The following is a 23917-nucleotide window of genomic DNA, read 5'->3' on the forward strand; positions in this document are numbered from 1 at the left end:
TCTGAAAAGTCCGACAACCAACTTGAACGTGTAATAATGAAGACAAGTGCGAGAAGAGTTAGTTCTATGTTCAACAAATTAACTAAAGAAAGCTGCAAGACTTGGAAGATAATTTTCTTAATCTGAACCTTTGTGATTGCCCTGGATATTACAATGATGTCCGAAGAAATAAGAGTTTGCGAAGTAAAGATCAAGGACAACTTTATCAATCATGGATTTGCCTAATCCTATACATTCTGCTGGCGAAAAAACAAAATAGAATATTAGTAGCATGTTTGTTGTATTGTCAATCAACGTAATCTTTTTAATAAATAATAAGTGTTTTTTTGGAAATATATTTCATTTTTCTTTGAAAGAAAGGATTAGGTTCTTTAAAAAACGATTTAAACTTTCATATCAATGCTTTACTTTTATTGCAGTCACATTTATTTAATTTTTATGAATACATAATCAATTATTATAAATGTTTTTTTTTTCTATGTTCTTAATTTAAGCTAAACTAATTTTCTTAAGTTCATAAATATAGTTGATTGTGTAGAATCTTGATTTTCAGATTAAATACCTCTGATACTGGAGTACTGCCTGCAAAACTGTTCATCAATAGAAGCCCAAGTGAAATAGATGTAAATCATCTATCCTAGGAGATTTTTGTGAAGAATCAATTATAAATCAAACTGTATGTAATATGCACGTTAATTTCACAATGTAATGTTAGAATTTTTACTTCAAATTACATGTTCTTTGTTTTTAATACAATTTTAATTTGTTTGCTGTATAAAAAAAAATTATAAATTTAATAAAAGAATCTTATTTATCCTTCTTTCCATCTCAAAAAAAAGGAAAAAGTTCAAAAAACTTCGATAGCGAGCAGTCAACACGATTAAACAAATAATTTCCAAAAATAAAAATAAACTGTTTAAGATGTTTTATTAACATGTTTTTACAGATTATTGTTAAAAAGCGTTTAATTAAAAAAAAAAAAAGAATAAAAAGGAGAACCTGAAAATAGCTGCAGAATGGAAGAAATAAAAAAGAAAACCTTTTAAAAAAGGATAAAAAAAAACCATTGGAATGAGCCTCTTGATTTCGATGTAATGTTTCTGCATTTGATAGTTAACATTAAAGGCAATCCTGGAATGTATATGTTAGGTCGATCTATTCAGAAAATCCAGCAGTAAACGCCATTGTAAAAAATAAAAAAGAAAAATTAGTTTCAAAAATGGCCACAAGGTAGCAGCACTTACTGGACCTGTCAAATATATAAACACATTTTAGTTTACTTATTTGCCACCAGGTAGCACTAAAACTATGTACACCTGTTAAGATTTCTCTTCAGTACGACTTGAGCATTGAAGGGGACAGGGTTGCTCGTCACTCGTCACCTTAAACTTAATCTACTCTTGTGCCACATGTCAATCTTCAAATATGAAAAAGGTATGATTACATATGCCTTGCCAAGTCTAAAAATCACTGTCGTACATTAAAGTTCTTCTTTAAGAATTATAAAAAAAAAATATTCGAATCGTCAAATATAGGTACCATTAGATATGTCTGTCTAGTAAAAGTAAGAATTATTCTAAAATATGAATAATTACTATCACAAATATAGATGAAAGTTCTTCTATAAGAATTATAAAAAAACTTTTTAAAACACCAAATATGAAATAAGGTACATATAAGTGATTTATTTAAAATATTAATTACCCCGCCCTCCGCACCCTGCAAAATCACTCACCTATATACTCTAGCAGTACTAGTGCACACTCGAGAAGCAAGAAACATTTTATGCATTTTTCTCAGCATAAAACAATTTATTTTATCTTACTTCCGGTATCATTAATTAGCACATACCTAATGCCATCTAAATATAATGTTGCCTAATTAAAAAAAAACTCGAGCTACATAATAATTAATAAAAACAATGGAGTTAATAACGAATGAATTGCAGTTCGTACAGTCACTCCTAGTTAACGGAAAAATCACTATTTTAACGATTAGATTCCTTTTTCTAGACTTTGGAGGCCTTTTTTAACTATTTTTTTTGTTTTCTTTTTTCGTATTTTTTTCATTATTTTTAATTTCTTATTATTTAAGAGATTAAAAGGAAAAATAAATACAATATTACTAATTAACTATTTTTTTTATTAAAAATAATTTATAAAAAAAATTTACAATAAGTTTAATAAAATCTTTACAGTGTTTGGGAAAACTTCAATTGACTGGTGACTCTCAAGACTTATACAGGACCTTCTGAAACACATATTTAACCAATGAAAGGAGTCGTCAATATGAGTAGATGTGAGTGAAAGGAAGTCCTACATAAGTCTAGTGGAGCTGTGTTTAGAAATTTTTCCCAACTATGACTGTAAACATACAGTCACATTAATACAGTAACTACATACTTGTTTAATTAACTGATTCCTAATCAAATCAGTAGGTATATTTTCTTAGATAAATGATTTACCTCTTTTCCACCTGGTCTTCTATTGATGAACAGTTTTGAAGGCAGTGCTGTAGTATCAGCAGTGTTTAATCTGAAAATCCGAAATGTTTAATTAAATTACAGTGCATTTTGAATTTTACCTTGAATTGAGAAACTAGAGAAAAACATCTACAACAATTGATAAAGTACTTAAACCTTTTCATTCAATAAAGGAAATAAATTTCCAAAAAATACCCTTATTATTTATTAATAAAATTAACTTGATTGATAATATAATGTCCATACATATGTCCAAGATAATGGAGTGACATCACTGGGTGCCTTCTTCACTCATATATTTTCATGTCATATTTTTTTAATCATGTACCACATTTGCTTGTTGCAACAACCGTTGCAGTTGTAAATTCAATATAAGATTAAAATAAAAATTGCACATAGTTGAATCTGTTCAACATGAAGTATTTCTGAATTATGCTATACAAAATTTATCATTGCAATAAAGTTAATATTTAACTAAACATTGTGATTTAAATTTACTGAGCCAAACAATGAAAGTTCTTCATCTACATATTTTGTAGATACATGATACATGGCTAATGGTAAAATATACATGTAGGTACGATCTTTTTTTAAAAGTAAGAAGTAAAAAGCTCTAGAAAAAGTAAAAATTTCGCTTATTTGATAGCATTATGACCAATGCTAGATTGTAATTGTAAAGTCTTTCATTTTTTAAAAACAGAAACTAAAAAGCAAATTGAAAAAATTGAACTTCTATCACCGTTTCACTGAGATGCAGTGGTTTCTGTTTAAATTAGTTAATAGTAAGGCTATTCTAGTTTATACAGCAAGGGATGATCTGTTGTGAAAAACAAGAATCAAATACTATATGTAGAAATCGTCCTCTAATTTCACTCGAACACTCCTGTTTTGTAGTTGATAGTTAATATTAAGGCCTATGTAAGAATGTAGATGTAGGTACGTTTAAGTATGAAGAAATGACTATTGGAAAAAATGAAAATTTTCTCATAATTTCACAGGAATGCTGATGTTTCTGCATTTTATAGTTAATATAAAGTCTAATGATACATTAAACATAATGGGACCGATCTCTTTTGTTAATTATGAAGTAAAAAGTATTGAAAAAAGTGAAAAGAGTCTCCTAATTTCACTGAAATGCAGCGATCAATTTTGAAAAATATAAAGTATAATCCATTAGAAAAAGTTGAATTTATTTCTTAATTTCACATGATATAGCTGTTTCCGTGTTTGATTAGCCATTCCAAGATTGTGCTAATTAGCTCGATCTAGTTTGAAAAACAAGAAGTAAAAACCATTGGAAAAAGTACAAATCGTCTTCTAATTTCACTCGAACACTCTTGTTTTGTATTTGATATTTACTATCAACGCTGATGTTACAATATACGTGTAGGTACGATCTTTTTTCAACAGTGAGATTGGAAAAAATAAAGTATAATCGATTGGAAAAAGTTGAAGTTCTAGATTTTGTATATTGGGTCGATCAATTTCGATACACAAGAAGTAAACAACATTGGATATCAGAGAAATAGATAAATGGACTTAAATAGTACAATCTAGCGTTGGCTTTAGTGTTAACTATTAAATCCAGGAGCAACATCATTCCTGTAAAGTTAGATGAAAAGATTCCAATGGTTTTTCTTTTTTGTTTCTAGAAATAGATTGACTTAGTGTATACAATCTAGCATTGCCCTACGGTAACATGAGTATTCTAGTAAAATTATGAAAATGCCATATTTTAAATTTCCTTATCAGATTAGTAAGTTCTTTAGCCTTTATGAAGACCTGTAAATGGTAAAGTTCGAGAAGTGTTAATTCTGTATAGAAACGAAGTAACGAAAGCCACAAGACTTGGAAGATGACTACGGTTAGCTTAATTCCCTTGTAGAACAAATTAGACCTCAACATGACATTGACTACTTACATATATTAGACTAACATTATAACTAAGGGGTCATTAAATCAACAGATATAGATTTATTAAAAAGGAACCACATTTAAGGATATTAAGTAACCTACCTCAATGTTTCCAGTCAAACTACACGAGAATTCTTAATTTTCCCATTAATTCTGAAACTTAATTTCTAATTAAAGTCTACCCTAGGTGTACGATCCAACAATGTCTTAGTTAATAATATTGTGAATCAGAAATCAAATACGTTTGTCCAAAACTAGACAAGAATTTCATATTTTTCAATTATTTTGTAATTGTGATTCGAAATTCAAGTGCGAATTCGATTGTCCAAAGTGGCTACGCCGCTTGTCGGAAATTCCATATTTTTCCAATAATTTTGCAAAACAAACGTCAGATTAGGGCAAACCGGAGTGAACATTTCACGTCTAGATTAGTTATTAAAGCACTAAAGCAGAAATCTCATTCTTTTCCTTAAAACTACGTGACAATTCCTTATTTATACATTCATTTTTCAGACGTAACTTCATATTCTGTTGTGAACATTCCACTTCTTGCTTTGTAATTAAATGTATAAAGCAGAAATCTTAATATTATCTTTAAATTATTCAAGAATTTTTTATCTTTCCATTCATTTTAGAATCATAACTTCAAATGCGGGTTGCCCTGTGTGAACAATCTACCTGTGACTTAAGCTTAGTTATTGATTCACCGAAGCCAAGATCTCCATCTTTCCAGTAACTATCGACGAAATTTTCATATTTTTTCACTAATATTGCAATCGTAATTAGAAATTCAGACAACCCTGAGTATACATTCCACATCTGGCTTAATTATTAACTCACTGAAGTAGAACTCATAATACATCCTTGCGGTAACTCTAAACGAGAATTCCTAATTTTTGCATTAATTCTGGAGTTGTAACTTCACATTCGCGCTACCCTGAGTGTACATTTCACCTCTTGCTTAATAATGAAATGTATAAAGCAGAAATTTCAATCTTTCCAAACAAACTAGACGAGAATTCATTATTTTTCCTTTTATTTTGTACTCCTAACTTCAAATTCGGTCTTCCTTTTGTGTACAATCAACGTTTGGTTTTGTTATTTATGCAATGAAGTAGAAATCTCAATCGTTTGCAGTGAAACAAGATGAGAACTCCTTATTTTGCAATCGTAACTTGAAATTCAATTCTCAATTTCTCCAGTCAAACTAGACAAGAATTACTTATTTTTGCATTTTTTTACAATCGTAACATAAATCTGGGCTACCCTGTATTTGCGTTCCATCTCTGTCGTAGTTATTTATACGCTAAAGCTTATTTAGAGGAGATTTTCTCAATTTTCTATTTATTTTGCAATGGTAATTCAGATTGTAGGCTACTCGGTGTGAATGTACAATACTACTCTGTCTTAAAAGTATGAAAAAGAACATCGAAGACAATTTGCAGATTACTTATCAAAAAGATTTCTAGATCAACCTTTGGAAAAATCTGAGCCACTTGTATGTCCTATAAGAACCAATTTCATAAAGTTTCTGTTTTATAAAAACTGAAGTGTTTCTGCTACGGATAGAATTGTAAGTATTAGAGATATGTAAACAGAAAGCCATTCACAAAGCTTGAGTATACCAGCATATTGCATGTTCTACGCTGATTAAAAGTTTTCCTCTGAAGATTTTACTATTTTTTTAAAATATTAGAATCGTATATTCATTCATATTTTACTTAACAATAATTATTTCGAAGTGAAAATCAACAATGTCCGAGTTTTAAACTTAAATTCTCGCGCCTCCCTCGTATAAAATACATTTCCAACTATTCAGTTTTAAAATAATTATTACTCGCACAGAATTAAAAAAAAAAATATCCTTATAACATGTATTAGATTTCAATTATTTTAATTCATAATTTTTACAGATGTTTGACAATTCGTTAATATTTTGGATAACACCACGTAACCTCTCTTAAACAGTCAGCTCAGTTAGTAACTGTAGTGCGGCAGGGCAGTGTAAATGAAGTTGAAATCTTTACTCTGATCTGGTTATTCTACCTCTGAGATGGTTGAAAGACCGAAACCGATAAGGGATATAAACACACTACTGATTATTATTCGTGAACTGATCCTCATCAGATTAGTAAATTCTTAAACCTTTAGGAACACCTGTAAAAAGTAAAGTTCGAGAAGTGTTAGTTCTATATCGAAGTGAAGTAACGAAAACCATAAGTCAAGAATCTAAGACGAGGAAGATGAGTAAGATAAGCTTAATTCTCTTGTAGAACGAGTTAGACCTGTACATGAAATTGACTACTTACGAGTATATTACATTAACAGTGTAACTGAGGAGTCATTAAATCAACAGATATAGATTTAATAAAAAGGAACCTTATTTAATGATATTAAATAACCCATGTACGTATTACATACAATTGTTTATGTTATTTGGGAGAATCGTTTCATGTTTTTGTTATTGTTGTATTTCCTATAATATAGCCAAGGAAAGAAAAAAATAACAAGATGACAAAGTGTATATATCATAAATTTTAGGACTTGAAAAAAAAAAAAGTTTAAATGTATGGAAACTTTGCCATGATGGTGATTTCGGCAATTCAATTAAAAAATTAAATGGCTTCGTAGATAGAACTGATAAGAAGTTACTAGCTCTGTATTTCGCTGGTAATGGTTTTTGACTGTTTTGTAGCAAGAATGAAGAGGGTAGCAGTGCCTACATGCAAGAGTAGAATGAGAAGTACTTGCTGGAGCAAGTGTGTGAACAAGACCTTTCCTTTTGTATCGACTTCATAAGGTATTTATCTTATCTTTGTCAATTGGTGCTTTAATTTTTCACTTTTACTTTAATATCCACCAAGCACTCATTACAATTCCATTACTTTTTCTTACCCATAATAATTACAAGGTATTACGATCAAGTAGAATGTTATTCAGTTTTCAACGGATATATGTATTTGTTTTCGATAAATGTTTTTAGGAATTGTCAAGTTTCGTGTGTGATGAAAATCAATGATGGAAAATTCAAGTTTTGATATTTAGTTTAGTGGGCAATGAACCAATGGGTTATTATGCCCTCTCAACAAATATTAGATATATTTCCATTCTATACTCTCTACATTTTTCCACTACCTGGTTTACTGTCTGGAGGTGATCAATTGTTGAGTACGAAGGCAGGAAACCTGCTTGTTCTTCCGGTTGGAATTCATTAATTTTATTTTTTATTCTATTTTGAACAATGTATGCAAATAATTTGTACATAACTGAGGTAAGGCTGATGGGACGGTAATTGTTAAATACATTTCTTGAACCGCCTTTATCCAAAATGAGTATCTTATTACATTCCCATTGACTTGGAATAACAGCATGCAATAAAATATTAGAGAAGAGCCTGGTTTAAACTTTACTTAGCGCATTTTTACCTTCTTTAATCATAACTGCCTCTATCTGGTCATCCCCTGTAGCTTTGCCTAATTTCAATCTCTCAATGGCTTTCTCAACTTCTCCTTCCAGAATCGCTAAGAATTCCTCCTCCCTCTCCTTTTCTAAAAACTTACTTCTATTTTCATCCTCCAAACTCCGGTCCCGTTTATAAATATTTTCATAAAATATTGAGATATTTTCTAATATTTTTTCTCTATCTGTTATTATACCTTCTGGCGTTTCCAGTTTTTGAATCCAATGTTTCTTTATATTTGATAATTCTTTCTTCATCTTCTTTGTCGAACCTTCTTCCACTACCGTTTTTAAAATCACTTCTTCTTCATATTTTTTCAGATCCATTCTAATTTTCTTCCTTACTAATTTCCTCACTTCTGCGTGTTCGATTTTTTGAAATGACGTTAATTATTTTATTATACTTTTCCATTTTCTCAATCAACTTGATAGTTTCATCCGATAATTTTTTAGTTCTCCTATTCTGAGTTTTATGCCTCTGATTTTCTTTGCATGTCCTTAAAGTTGCTGTTTCTATCGCCTTCATTATTGCGTCATATTCCTTATGAATATCCATGCCATTTCCTGGTGATAATTTAGACAGCTCCTCCTCTATTCTTGGGAGTAGACTTACTTGCTTTTTGTTAATTCTAAATGGTCTTCTCTCTAATTTGATTGTACAATTTATAAGTCTATGATCCGAATTAAATGGAAAATCAGCCTCTACTTTCGCAGTTACAGCTTTCCTTATATCATTTATAAGTAAATGTTATTTCGTTATTTTCGTCTTATTTATTTATTCATTCATATACTTATTAGTGCATGTACTAAACTAAATTTATTTCTGGATATTGTATGGTTAACTAGAGAAATAATCTTAATTATTTCGTTGTAAATGCTGTTTTGTTTCAGAAATATGTTTGCAGTTATTCTAGTCTTCAATAAGAGCAATGCTTCAAGAGCTGAAAAAAAAAAAAATAGTTTGGGAATTCTTCTTTGCTTACTTTAAGTACAGCTGGTTTTGATTGAATATTGGACACATTTAAAAAATAAATAAATGTAAAACGCTATATTGAATAATCTAAAAGATAGGTTGAGACGCTTTGTTTTAGAAAGGATTGCGAAATCTTCTTGTGGTAATGGTAAGACAAAATTAATAGTAAAACTTAAATTTTCGGTATCGAGCTTAGTGAAGTTATTAGTAAGTAGTAAGTGATATTCTCATCCGATAAAAGTTTGACAGCAGTGCATTAAGTACGAAGTCACCGTTAAGCCAATCTATAATATTATCACCCTCAATATTAGCATAAAATAATTGCAGAAGATTGAAGTCTCACTGTTGATTGATGGATAGAATGGATTAGCATGGCTGAGGAACAACGTTAGATTTGTTGACAACCTTTTACTCCACATCTTCAACTTTAAAAAACCGTTAGTTTTTATAGATTTACTTATGGAAATTTTAGTTTGTAAATAGTGAAATCTCAATACATCTTATAGAGATTTATTAAGAATTTTCCTCGCTTGTTGTACCAATATTGGTTGGTTCTATTATTAAAACTGTCCGGTAGGACAGTTGTATAAGGGTTGATCGTCAAAAACTGCACGAAAAAGCGTAACGTTGAAAAACACCCAACTTTGATAATTTTTTTCTCTTTTTCTACAAAAGATAAAATTCCCAAATTTTCTTTAAAATAAAGGGCAAACCCTCCTTTATAGCTGTAATTTTTTTGCAACAACCCAGATCTAATAGGTTTCGAGAAAAAAGTTGCCGAAAATGAGCAAAAACGGCTTTTTCAAAAAATGTTCTTGTTCTTGTTGTTGTTGTTGTTGTTGTTGTTGTTCTTCTTCTTGTTGTTGTTGTTGTTACCTTTTTTGTAAACAACGTAGCGCTTAAACGCGTGAACCGATTTTCATGAATGAGGTGTCATTCGATTCGGAATTTTATGTAGATGTGCCTTTTAGGGGTCTCGATCCTGTACATCGAATGGGAGAGGAGTTAGCCCCCTTTATGTAAGGCCCCCTCCAAAATTATTATTACTAATTACTCTGTAAATCTTGGCCCGATTTTGATAAAATTTGGTAGAATGATAGGGTTAGGGCTCCCCTACGTAACATTAAAGCGGCGATCAGCTCTTACACTTGTTAAGGGGAAGTATAGCAATCGTTGCAAATTATCGACACGTGAACCGATTTTCATGAATGAAGTGTCATTCAAATCGAAATTTTGTACAGATTTGCACTTTAAAAGTCTCGACGCCATGCCTCATAAGGAGGGGAGTTCGCCCCACCCAAATAAGGCCCTTTCTAAAACTATTATTACCAATATTTCTATAACGCTTAGTCCGATTTTGATAAAATTCAGCTCGAATAAGTGGCTAAAGCTCCTCTACGTTGCTGATGCTCTTGCACCTACTAAGAGGAAGTACTGCAATCGTTTAAATTATCAATGAGTGAACCGATTGAAATCAATGAATTGTCGTTAGATTAAAAAATCTTTGCCTCTTTGCCTAGAAGTACTGCAATCGCAGTTTATTTTTCTCACTCCTCTTAAAAGGAAGTACTGAAATCGCAGTTTAATTTTGCTATTTACGTAAAAATACCTATGTTATTCAAAATATGTTATTCAAAACGCTTTTTTAAAAAAAGTTGTTATTGAGGATGGTTTGGGGGACCGCAACTATAATCATTCTTTAAAAAGATCTTTCCAGTGGTAGTTACGGTTCCGACTTACCACCTTATTAGGTTATAATGATAGAATTGCTTAATCCAAATTTAAAAAAATCTGTAAAGCAGATATGTAACTTTGCAAAATAGACAAAAAGGAAAATCTATCCAAAAGGTACAAAAATCTCTTTAACAAAAACTTACAGTTTAAAATGTTAAGTATAAGGGTTAATTAAACGCCAAAAGGTACACAAATCAGCAAGCACCCAACATTTCATTAATTCTTCATTAATATTTAAGTAATTTTACTGCATTAATATTCATTAATATTTTTTAGAATTTATTAGATGTCACAGACCCTTATGCTGGCCACTTCATTTATAATATTTTTTTGTTATAATTATGATAAATCACCCATATGTACATGCATGTTAAAGTAGAAAAAGACAAAGTTAGAGTCGGCTACTGTCTTGAATTCGTCTTACCGAAATATTCGTGAGCATAAATATCACACAGTTATATCAAGTAGATTATTCAACAACAATTATTGATTTCTCAATTGTAATTTAATTGGGTAAAAAGGATATACGGGACTGTCTAAATATTCACAGTATCAAGTAGCCACAGTAATAATTTGATTTATTTTTTGAAATGTTCTTCACCCACGTTGATAAATATTTTTTATCGTCAGTACTTTAAAAAGAAGTTTTTCTTTAAAAAAAATTCCATGTTTAGAATCACTGTTTACCTCATAATTTGATGGTTTTTTATTTATGATTCGATAGTTTTAAGTTGATGCTGCTGTAGTAACTAAGACAATGAGAACTTTACAAACCTTAGAAAACTGATTGTATTCTCTATTTGCATTAAGCGATAATCATTACTGCGTTAAGGACTTCTTGCAGGTAAGCAACATTTTTTGTGTATATTTCTACTATCAATTACGAGTTAATGTGATCAGAAGGGTTTATGAAATTGACATGTTTCCAAGACAGTTAGGGTTTTTTAGTATTCAAATTGGTTTACTGAAGAGAATTATTAGGTCATAAACATTCTTTTACATATTTTATTTCTGAATCTTACCATTAAAACAATGCTTTCAATGTGTTCTGTGATTTGTTACAAAATTGATACTTAAGAATGCTATGTAGATATTAGAAATTTTAGCATTATCAAAGTTTCTTTTGAGCAGAATGTAAAACGAACTTCACAAAAAACATAATGGTTATATAGGAATCAAAATGGTTGAGCTTTGATAAAACTAAATCTCCAAACCTTGCACTCATAGTTTAAATATGTACACAATTTATAAAATCACATAAATGTCCACCTTGTTTATTTGGGACCGTTGTTAATATCTGGATCAGTTAGCTTGTTTTATTTGGTTTGTTCAAAGTGAATGTGTTTAAATTTCTAAGTTCTGAGTAGGCGTTTCTCACAACGCAGTTTGAGCAGAAACCAAGGTGTGTAAAAGATTTGCTCAATTTCTAACCCAGTTCCATGATATCCATCCAGCTAGAGGTCTAACTTTTTTTCTAACAGAAAACTAATGTACACCATACTTAATTAAGTTCCCTTGTCCAATCTGTTGTTATTTATTACATTTTCCTATCTCCAATTAAAAAAAATTTTTTTGTGCACTTTCCGACACAAAGTAGTAGAATTTTGATAGTTTTTGATTAGGGTCTTGTTACACAAGCCATAAACTTGTATTTTGAGAAGCTGCTTTCTGTTATAGACTTGACCATTACATGGGGAAAAACTAGGGTGATATTAAAACTGCCCAATAGGACAGTTGTATAAGGGTTGGTCGTCAAAAAATGTACGAGAAAGCATAACGTTGAAGAACACCCAACTTTGACAATTTTTTTCTATTTTTCTTAGACAAACTGGAAGTTTTATATATTCAGTTAAATAATTCTTTTATTTTCTCTTACTTAAATAAGGAAAGTATTTAGTGGTTGTGACCACTTCTTTGCATTAGTAATAGCAGTGTACAAGAATAGTCTCTTGATTCCTAACATCTTTCACTTTATCTTCAATCCTGCTATAAAAAAAATGACCAAGTCTAGCTAGATTGTTTAGCAATTATAGTCTAAAAATTGAAAACATCTATTTTTAAAAAATTTATTCTATTATTCAATAACTAGATTCACTTCAAAATGAAATACTTTTAGCTTCTAACATCGATGTGCCTCTTAATTTTTAACTTTAGCTGTTATATCTGACAATTTTGACATGTTGGGCTGCTGTACAAAATTAGGTAGACTTAGAGTTAATTACACTATTCAAATCATACGATCTTCTTTAAAAGACATATATTTTGTAGGTAAGATTTTTATCATTTTAATTTAATAATTACATTTTATTTTAACAGATTATGAATGAAAATAAATAAATAAAAACAGCTGGAATCAGCTGCTTAGATAATCTTCACTTACCAGCTGATCAGCCTGGCCAGTTACCGTCGGCCATCTTTAACTCTTTCGTGGTGTCTCTTTATTAACATGATTTTTTAGGTGAATATTAGTTCGTGGCAAAGTGAAGTTCGATTTTATAAATTGAGTTTATGTTATACTTAGTGCGTGATATATAGTTTTAGTGTAAATAATGTGAATTATTTTAAATAGTGTCAAGTGCTATTGAACTGCAGATGTATTGAGATGCTGATGAACTTGGATATTCTTTAAAAAGGTAAGACTTTATTATCAATTATTAAATTTTATTTGTATTATTTTTGCATGAAAACAGCAAGTTATCATTTACTTGTTACTTAAAAATAAATATTGCTCCGTGTTAACTATGTTCGGTGTTGGTTAATTCTTTAACTTTGATCACTTCAAGAAGTATTTAAATTGATATCTAAACCTTTTTGCTGAATTCTTTGATCTTTTCTTTTTAATCGACTATGAGTTCAAAATTAGTATTCGTGGTTTACACAGGGCCAAAAAAAGTCTTTGAACTCTTACCTAAATTTTATTACTTTCATCTTAGTAGAATCTTCTTTTTTCTCAAATGAAATTATACTATTCGGTAACGAGAAATCGGGTTTGTTTTTTCAGATAAAAACTTTTATCTTTTTTCAACTGGAATATCATCATAAAACGTTAAACAAAACAACACCACACACGAATGCAAAAAGAGTCTTTGAACACTATGAACATAATAAATTATTCTTACACATTGCAGATTTATTATCAATTTTAAAAACTTATCGGACCTTCTTTCTTTCTGATCACTTGCAACAAGCGAGCTTTCATCGATCCTACTAATTTTGTAGTCGTCAACGTTGGTATTTTATCCCATTCATCTAAAATACCGTTTTTTTAATTGTTCGATTGGGTTAAAAAAAAAATGACTTCAAGTCTAGCTAGATTGTTTAGCAATTATAGTCTAAAAATTAAAAACATCTATTTTTATAAAATTTATTGTATTATTCAATAACTAGTTTCACTTCAAAATGAAATACTTTATTTTTCAAAATAAAAAATATCCTCTCGAAAATAATTTACATATTTGTTGTAGCATTTTTAATTCGAGATCAAATATATTAAGTGACACCAATTATAAAGCTCCATATTACGGTGCTTGTGGAACAGGAAGGTTCTCTTAGGTTATACAACATATGCTTATCAGTGACATGTCTTTGCTGTGGGAGAGATGTAGATGAATTTGATGTTGTTAGTTATTATAGCTGCAGTATTTCTTGTAACTGGTATTTCGTACGTTTGGAGATAAAGTAAGTAACCTTCACAAGTAAGCTGAAATACTATTTCTTTACTTGAAATACCATAAAGGTAGTGTATCTAGTACTAGTGTTTCTTATTTTCATATTCCAGGCTTTAATTCTGTGTTTTTGTTCATTGTAATTTTATATTTATTTTATTTTTTAATTTTGTATATTCTCATTTCTTTCATTGAAAAATGTTTTCATTTTCAATTACTATAAACGATTTGATAGTAAATATCCAATGTCTGTTTTAAATGATTTTTCATGAATCGTAAAATTATGTACTAAAGAGGATATAGAAGTGATCTCATAACTGTAACTTCCAAAACTCGGTATCAGACCGAGGCGGTCAGGCGGTCTAGTTGTATTACACAATGTTGCTCATCTCTGTCAAACAGAACGCGGTCTACCGCCGCGGGCTAGTCTTTGTCGCGATGACAAGCGATCTGGTAGTACAAAATTACAGATTTCACCGTGACCGCCCTGCCACCTGGTAATACGAAATAAAGATTACAATGTTAAGAAACTTTATTACTCATTTTTTATTTCCTTCTCGCGACATACGAAAATACTAGAAGAACCTATCTTCATATGACTCCAGTTCAATACAGAAGCGGTGGTATTCCCCTAATTGTTCTCTCTTCTTATTAATTTCATGCACCCAACTTCGTCTTATCTTCCTTTTGCTTTGAAAAGTTGATCGCAGAAGGAGTTGTTCTTCGTCCGAGCTCATACGCAATATATAAAAATTAAAACAAATAACAAAAAAACGCACTGCTACTTCTCAAGAAGAAAGCTACCAAACTGGACCGCTCTAACAAAAGAATCGCGTCCTGTGCGACGTCCCCATATCGCAGACCACCGCGACGACCGCTGGATCGCTGCCCGCCGCGACAGACCGCTTTCTGTTTGCCCAAGGCCTAAGTTCTTAAAAAGATTTGAATTTTATTATTTCTCTGAAATTGTTACATTGCTTTCAAATAGCTAACATCTAACTAAGTACACAGCAGCTATATTTCTTGATTTAGCTGATATATCTGACAATTTTGACATGTTGGATTGCTGTACAAAATTAGGTAGACCTATGCTATTAATTACATTATTCAAATCATATCTTTTTTAGAAGACCTAACTTTTGTATGTTAGGTTAATAAAATTTTAATTTATTAATTATATTGTATTTTGGTAGATTACCATATGTATGAAAATAAATAAAAAAAGAAAAAACCAGCTGGAATCAGCTGCTTAGATGATAATCTTCACTTACCAGCTGATCAGTCTGATCAGATTCCGTCGGCCATCTTTAACTCGTTCGTGGTGTCTCTTTATTAATGTGATTTTTCAAGTGAATATTAGTGCGTGGCAACGTGAAATTCCATTTTATAAATAGAGTTTAAGTTACACTTAGTGCATGATGTACTGTTTTAGTGTAAATAGTATCGTGAATTATTTTAAAAAGTGACAAGTGCTATTGGACTGGTGATCTATTGAGATGCTGATGAACTTGGATATTCATTAAACAAGGTAAGACTTTATTATCAATAATTAAATTATATTTTTATTATTTTTGCATGAAAACAGCATGTTATTTAATTATCACTTAAATATAAATATTATTGCTTCGTCTTGCTTCGTTCAGTGTTGGTTAATTCTTTAATTTTTCTGAACACTACAAGTATTTAAATTGATTTCTAAACTTTTTTGATGAATTCTTTGATCTTTTTTTTTAATCGACTATGAGTTCAAAATTAGTATTCTTGGTTTACACTGGGTCAAAGAAGTCTGTGAACACTTTTAATTTGATTACTTTTATCTTAGTAGAAACTTTTTTTCTCTCAAATGAAATTATACTATTTCATTAGAATAGAAACAAGGGTTATTTATTTTATTTAAAATCTTTTATTATTATTATTATTATTATTTTTTTTTTTTTAATTGATTCCTGTCCTTAAGTATCTTGATTTTAATTAGTTCCTTTTATAGGTCTATAAGTAGGACATTTAAATCCAAACTCAGAAATTCCACATCATAACTCGCCCCTTATTAATTAAATCCTTGGGGTAGATTCAAAAATAAATAATTATAATTGATACCTACTTCAACTTTCGTTAAGAACAATCGAAGATCTTCCTTCCCCTTTCGGTGAATGTTCAGACAGTTTTTCTGTTGGGTAAAAATATTACTAGCACTAAAGCTTGAATCTCCTAGAAATGAGTAATATCAACTTCCGATGTTTTCAATAAAAGTAATATTTTTTCCACAATTTGGGCATAATGTAACTGTCTCTAATTCTCCGTTAATTTAGATTATAATAATAAGCGTTGGTTTGACAACTTGGGCCATTACTCACTTTTTGTTCATTAACGGTGTTGTTTCTGTATACTCTGAACTTCTTTAAGAAAAGGTAAGAACCTACGCTAACGATATCAATTTTTTGAATAGTTTCTATCTTATGTAAATGTATAAATATATCTCATCAGGATAACCTTACTTAGATTTTATTAATGGTGTACTATGTAGTCTCCCTGCATCCTGTTAATTTTTTACGTAACTCTTTATCTATGTCCAATATGCTTGAATGTTTTTTAATTAGCTGATTCAATTATTCAATTATAAAGACTCAATTTTGAATGTGAATTTGAAAATGTTTATTTACAATTTAAATTTTTTTATACAAATATATTTAAATGGAGGTTTCAGGCTGCATGCCTATATCCTCTCCACAACATATCAACATTTACATTGGATACAAGTCGAACTTAATAAAGACTCAATTATTGTAAATTAAATATGGTTAATGCATTTATTTATTTATCATCGATAACTTAGAATCAGCTGACATAAAAACATACACGTCCCAACCATAGGTTAGGTTACTGTAAATTAAATGATAGGAGAAGAAAACACATTTAATTAAGTTCTTAGAAAATAAATATTTTTATTTAAGAATTAATAATTATAATACAGTTTAAGAAGTTAACAAAATTTAAGAATAATCATTAGTTATTTGAATTACATAAGTAACTATAGACATTATTTCAGGCTTCTGGTTTTAGACAGTGGTGCTCGTGTTGATAAGAACTATCTCTTTCATTGCAACACTTTGCACAGCATTGATTTGTGGATTGGAATTGACACTACTTCTGTTGCTGGAAGTATCTATAAAGATAATTGTACAAAGGTTAGAGACATTTAATTTTTGAAATAAGTTTTTTTTTTAATTTTCTTAAACGTTGGTAATATCTCTTTTTCAAATTTGCACAATGAGATAAAAATCATGCATGATCGGTCTCTTTACATTTGTTTTCTTTATTTTTCCATTTTATTTAAGTTTTCCAAGTATCTTAGTAACAACAGATCAATTGAAAGTGCATCACTTAGTAGGAAATGTTCGTTTTCAAACAGACTGAAAAAGAAATAGATATTATTATAAATATATAAAAAAAGTAAAAAGCAGTACATTTTGTTATACATATTATATAATTTATTCAAATAGTTCATGTAACAGTAAAGAAAAATTTTGGTTTAGGTAGCAAGAGGAATAGTGTTAATTTGAGATGTACAGGGAGTAAAAAGGAAGGATTCCTCTCAGGACGTTGCACTAAATATTTACTTCCACCTTTCACGTAAGTTCTTTAAAATTATTTGCATGTTGAAATCAGCTAAACTGGCTACGTGGCTAACTGGTTAAACGTACTGCTTGAATAACTAGTTAATCAATTATACTTGTTAACTAGTTAATCTGTTAAATTGGTATTACTGGTGTATCTGTTTAACAGGTTTATAGTTATCCAGTTAATCGGGTCGACTGGCTAACTGATTTAACTGATAAATTGGTTAAACTGGTTAATTCGTTATTCGGCTTAACGTCTAACTAGTTTATTGGATTAAACTGGCTAACTGGTTTAACTAGTAAAATAGTTGATCCGTTGAAATGGATAGGTAACTAACTAATCGGTTAAATGGTTTATCTGGTTGTCAGGTTTAACTGGTTAAATAGTTTACTGGTTAAACAGGCTAACTGGATAACTAGTTAATAAGTTACCTTGGCTTATACTAATCAGCCAATAAAACCGATTAACTAGTTACCCAAACCTAGTGAAACCAGGCGACAGGTTAACCGATTGACCAGTTAACCGGATTGAATAGTATTTAAACCTGTTAGCCGGTAAAACTGATTAACTAGTTAACCGGTTGAATTGGATGACTGGTTTTTTGGTAAACTAGTTAATCGATTGAACTGGGTATCTGGTTGAGCTGATTAACTAGTTAACCGGTTAAACTGGCAAACTAGTTAAACTGGTTAACTAGTTAATCGGTTGAGCTGGGTTACTGGCTTAGCTGATCAACTAGTTAACCGGTTAAACTGGCTGACTGGTTTAACTGGTAAACTAGTTAATCGGTTGAACTGCGTAACCGGTTTAGCTGATTAATAGTTAACCGGTTAAACTGGAACCTGGTTTAACTGGTTAACTAGTAAGTCGGTGTGGTTAGGTTAGGTTAGGTTAGATTAGATTAACCTAACCTAACCTAACCTAAGTAAAAGGGGGGTTAGGTTAGGTTAGCCTAGCTTAATTTAACTTAACCTAACCTACCCTAGATTAACTAACTTAGCCTTAACCTAACTTAACCTACCCTAGCTTAATTAACCTAGCCTAACTTAACCTAACCTAACCTCTCCAGTTACAAACTGGTTAACAAAGCAGCCAGCTAGTTTTGCCGATTAACTAATGGACCAGTTAAACTATCCAGCCATTAAAAAAATCACCTAGTTAACCAATTTAACTAATGGAACCAGTTAGCCAGGTTAACCGATAAACTTGTTAACCAGTTTAACCGATTAACTAGTTAATCGGTATAATCTATCAACTAGTTAACTGGTTTAATCGGCTAATTGGTTTAACTAGTCGATCTGATTTACTAGTTAATTGATTAAACTAGTTTAACTAGCTTACTGGTTTAACAAGTTGATCGGTTAAACTGGCTAACTGGTTATGGGTATAACTGGATAGGAAGTTAATCGCTTAAACTTGTCAACTGTTCATCGGTCCAGCTAGCCAACTGGTTCACTGGCTAAACTTGTTAAACTAATTCAAATCGTTACCTTTGACATTTCGATTCACCTTACAACTTATTTTCTTCATCTGTCCACTTATTCTCTTACCAATCCACTTATATCTCTAATATAGAAGGATAAGCGGAGGATCAAGAAGTGGACAGTTAAAAGAAATCAATTGATAGATGAAAAAAATATAATTTAATAAATGACAAAGGTAACCAATCGAACTAGTTTAACCAGTTAAGCCAGTTAACCAGTTGCTAGTATGTCCGATAACAGTTAACAAGTTTAACCGATTAACTAGTTACCCAGTTATACCTGAACAAGTTAGCAAGTTTAACCGATAAACATGTTCAAGCTGTTAGCTAATTAAACTAGTTATCCCGGTTACTAGTTAACCAGGTTGACTGGTTAACCCATTAGCCGATTAAACCTGATAACTGCGTTAAATAGGTTATACTATTTAAATAGTTAATTGTGTAAACTGGATCAGTTTATCGGTTAACCTTCCTAACAGGTTCAGTTAATTAAATTGGTTAGCTAGGTAATCGTTTTTACTGGTAACAGACTAGTTTATCTAGTCAACTAGTTAACCGGCTAAAGAGCTACTTTGTTAACCAGTTTAACTGCTCAAGTACTTCATCGGTTTAACGGTTTAACAGGCTAACTAGTTTAACTAGTTATATCATTAAACTGGTTAATCTAGTTCAACTGGTTACCTTTGCCATTTATCCAATTATTTCTCTTCACCCATCATTTATTTTCTTCACCTATTAACTTATTGTATTCATCTATCCACTTATCGATAGGTAAAACAATAAGTGGATAAATGAAGAAAATAATTTATAAGGAGAAGAAAATAAGTTGCCAGGCGAAGCGAAGTGACAATGGTAACCAATTAAACTAGATAAACCGATTAACTAGTAAACCAGTAACCAGTTTAAATGATTAACCAGTAAAACCAGTTTAACCGATTAATCAATGTCAACCAATAAAACCGATTAAGTAGTTAGTTTAACCAGTTATCCGAGCATAACTGTTTTAACTGGTTACACTGGTGTAACTGTTTTAACTAGTTAACTAGTAAAAGCAGTTAGCCAGTGTAATTGATTTGATTCTTTAATCAGTACAGTTTAAACTGTGCAACAGTTAGCTAGTTTAACTGGTTAAAAGATTAACCAATTATTTTACTTTAGATACTTTATCATACCTGGAACAGTGCATAATAGGCCAATTGTGCTCTTCTGTTTCAAGGCATTAGTTGGATCCAGTTCTACATCAGTTTCGGACCCTGATCCATGTTCGGTTTATTGTCTTCAGGAACATTATGAATAATCATACAACAATAAATTAGTTTCCATTTTTTTACCCATACGTAAAATGATAATTTAAAACTAATTGTAATTTATTGTAGTTAAAAAAGTTTTAATAAAAGCCATAATGAACTAATACTTCGTTCTTACTGTTTATTTCCCTACACCTACTGATTAAGTTACTTCATTTAAAAAATAAAAAAAAAAAAAAATCCTACTATAAGTACCACAATTTTCAATTTCTTTCTTTTCGTTTTCTTTTTTGCACCATTAGCTAGCCAAAATTAAATATTGAATAAACTGAAATCTGGAGCACTTGTATAAATTACTCCCATCCTTTCATTAATATCTTTTTCTTGGCAAACTTGATGTTTTAAGCATGAACTGACATTTTTTTTTTGTTTTTAAATGAAGTAATATTTGCATGTTATTATTTATTTATATTTCAGGTACTCATTATATTCAAATTATTTTTTCCGCGTCAACTCTAATTTATTTCCTTTTCAAGTTCGTTTCCTTATATAATGGAATAGATTGCTAATAAAACATTAACAACAAAATTTTAAGCATTGGGTGTAGAAAAATTTCATAAAAGAGTTCATTTTCTTAGGTGAATGAATGAAGCAAATGAATTTTTTTACAAAATAGAAAAACCGTCTGACCATTAACCGGAAGGGGAATTCATTCGTTCTTAACGAATCTTATAGTAGGTATCAATTATTTATTTCTGAATCTACCCCAAGGATCTAATTAATAAGGGGCGAGTTATGATGTGGAGTTTCTTAGTTTGGACTTAAATATTCTACTTAGAGTCCTATAAAATGAACTAATTAAAATCAAGACACGTGAGAAAAGGAATCTTTAGAAAATAATTCCAAAAAATAACATAGGTACACGGGGCCAAAAAAGTCTGTGAAAACTTACCTAAATTTTATTACTTTTATTATTATCTTATATTAGAAACTTCTTTTTTTCTCTCAAATGAAATTATACTATTCGATAGAGAGAACACAGGATTGTCTATTTTATATAAAATCGTTAAACAAATCAACTCCACACACGAATGCAAAAAAAAGTCTGTGAACAACCATATAAATGTGCACAAATCGAAATTTTTACAGTTGAATATAGTTCCAAAGAACCCTATTGAATTGTAGAAATCAAGCAGTCAGTTTAGAGAATAACAATCTAAATAGTATTATTTAACCACTAATATGGAAGTTCCTAGACCGATTCTTGAACTTATTGTGTAGTTGCAAAATGAAAGAAAACGTATTCGTGAAATAGAGAAGATAGTTTTAAAAGAATAAGTACGAAAAGAAGATTCTACTAAGATGAAAGTAATAAAATTTAGGTAAGTGTTCGAAGACTTTTTTTGGCCCTGTGTAAACCACGAATACTAATTTTGAACTCGTAGTCGATTAAAAAGAAAAGATCAAAGAATTCATCAAAAAAGTTTAAAAATCAATTTAAATACTTGTAGTGTTCAAAAAAATTAAAGAATTAACCAACACTGAACGAAGCAATAATATTTATATTTAAGTGATAATTAAATAACATGCTGTTTTCATGCAAAAATAATAAAAATATAATTTAATAATTGATAATAAAGTCTTACCTTGTTTAATGGATATCCAAGTTCATCAGCATCTCAATAGATCACCAGTCCAATAGCACTTGTCACTTTTTAAAATAATTCACGATACTATTTACACTAAAACTGTACATCATGCACTAAGTATAACTTAAACTCTATTTATAAAATGGAATTTCACTTTGCCACGCACTAATATTCACTTAAAAAATCACATTAATAAAGAGACACCACGAACGAGTTAAAGATGGCCGACGGAATCTGATCAGACTGATCAGCTGGTAAGTGAAGATTATCAGCTAAGCAGCTGATTCCAGCTGGTTTTTTCTTTTTTCATTTATTTTCATACATATGGTAATTTACCAAAATACAATATAATTAATAAATTAAAATTTTATTAACCTAACATACAAAAGTTAGGTCTTCTAAAAAAGATAATATGATTTGAATAATGTAATTAATAGCATAATTCTACCTAATTTTGTACAGCAATCCAACTGGAAAGATGGAAGGTCCACTCTTGGCAATAACAAAAGGAACTATTTCTCTCTTTCTTAATGAACTAGTAAGATTTCATAGAGTTAGACGCTTTCAGCGAACTTAAGGAAATACGACAGTAAGTTCCTGACGTTTTTGAAAATTTTCCAAGTTTCTGACGCTATTTACCAAACCACGAACATGCCTCAAACTGGATCTGTATAAATGATACGCGAAGAAAAAGTACAGTGCCAGTAAATTAATATTAGATTATTTAGCTAATAGCTGGATGTTAGCTATTTGAAAGCAATGTAACAATTTCAGAGAAATAATAAAATTCAAATCTTTTTTAAAACTTAGGCCTTGGGCAAACAGAAAGCGGTCTGTCGCGGCGGGCAGCGATCCAACGGTCGTCGCGGTGGTCTGCGATATGGGGACGTCGCACAGGACGCGATTCTTTTGTTAGAGCGGTCCAGTTTGGTAGCTTTCTTCTTGAGAAGTACCAGTGCGTTTTTTTTGTTATTTGTTTTAATTTTTATATATTGCGTATGAGCTCGGACGAAGAACAACTCCTTCTGCGATCAACTTTTCAAAGCAAAAGGAAGATAAGACGAAGTTGGGTGCATGAAATTAATAAGAAGAGAGAACAATTAGGGGAATACCACCGCTTCTGTATTGAACTGGAGTCATATGAAGATAGGTTCTTCTAGTATTTTCGTATGTCGCGAGAAGGAAATAAAAAATGAGTAATAAAGTTTCTTAACATTGTAATCTTTATTTCGTATTACCAGGTGGCAGGGCGGTCACGGTGAAATCTGTAATTTTGTACTACCAGATCGCTTGTCATCGCGACAAAGACTAGCCCGCGGCGGTAGACCGCGTTCTGTTTGACAGAGATGAGCAACATTGTGTAATACAACTAGACCGCCTGACCGCCTCGGTCTGATACCGAGTTTTGGAAGTTACAGTTATGAGATCACTTCTATATCCTCTTTAGTACATAATTTTACGATTCATGAAAAATCATTTAAAACAGACATTGGATATTTACTATCAAATCGTTTATAGTAATTGAAAATGAAAACATTTTTCAATGAAAGAAATGAGAATATACAAAATTAAAAAATAAAATAAATATAAAATTACAATGAACAAAAACACAGAATTAAAGCCTGGAATATGAAAATAAGAAACACTAGTACTAGATACACTACCTTTATGGTATTTCAAGTAAAGAAATAGT

The 23917-nt window shown here is 30.6% G+C and overlaps 2 long non-coding RNA genes across 16 annotated transcripts; one reads left to right on the forward strand and one right to left on the reverse strand.

Annotated features, from left to right (window-relative positions):
- The first annotated feature begins 6353 nt into the window (after positions 1-6353).
- Positions 6354-20741, forward strand: LOC141448448 (uncharacterized). 15 transcript variants are annotated; one of them, XR_012455004.1, is made up of 10 exons: positions 6354-6802; positions 6938-7196; positions 8747-9265; positions 11287-11406; positions 12879-13195; positions 14027-14240; positions 15421-15755; positions 17274-17412; positions 17761-17857; positions 20545-20741. It is a non-coding gene; the product is annotated as an uncharacterized lncRNA (long non-coding RNA). The 15 variants fall into 15 exon arrangements; XR_012455008.1 differs by having other exon boundaries at positions 6355-7196; positions 8747-8976; positions 9070-9265; XR_012455015.1 differs by having other exon boundaries at positions 6355-7196; positions 8747-8976; positions 9156-9265; positions 11373-11406.
- LOC141448452 (uncharacterized) lies at positions 16495-20640 on the reverse strand. Its single transcript, XR_012455034.1, has 2 exons — positions 20501-20640; positions 16495-17637 (listed from the first exon to the last, which is right to left on the reverse strand). It is a non-coding gene; the product is annotated as an uncharacterized lncRNA (long non-coding RNA).
- Positions 20742-23917: the final 3176 nt, after the last annotated feature.

The sequence above is a fragment of the Rhodnius prolixus genome, unplaced genomic scaffold (assembly GCF_049639745.1).
Source record: "Rhodnius prolixus isolate KJV_2025 unplaced genomic scaffold, Rpr scaffold_37, whole genome shotgun sequence".
Lineage (NCBI taxonomy): Eukaryota > Metazoa > Arthropoda > Insecta > Hemiptera > Reduviidae > Rhodnius > Rhodnius prolixus.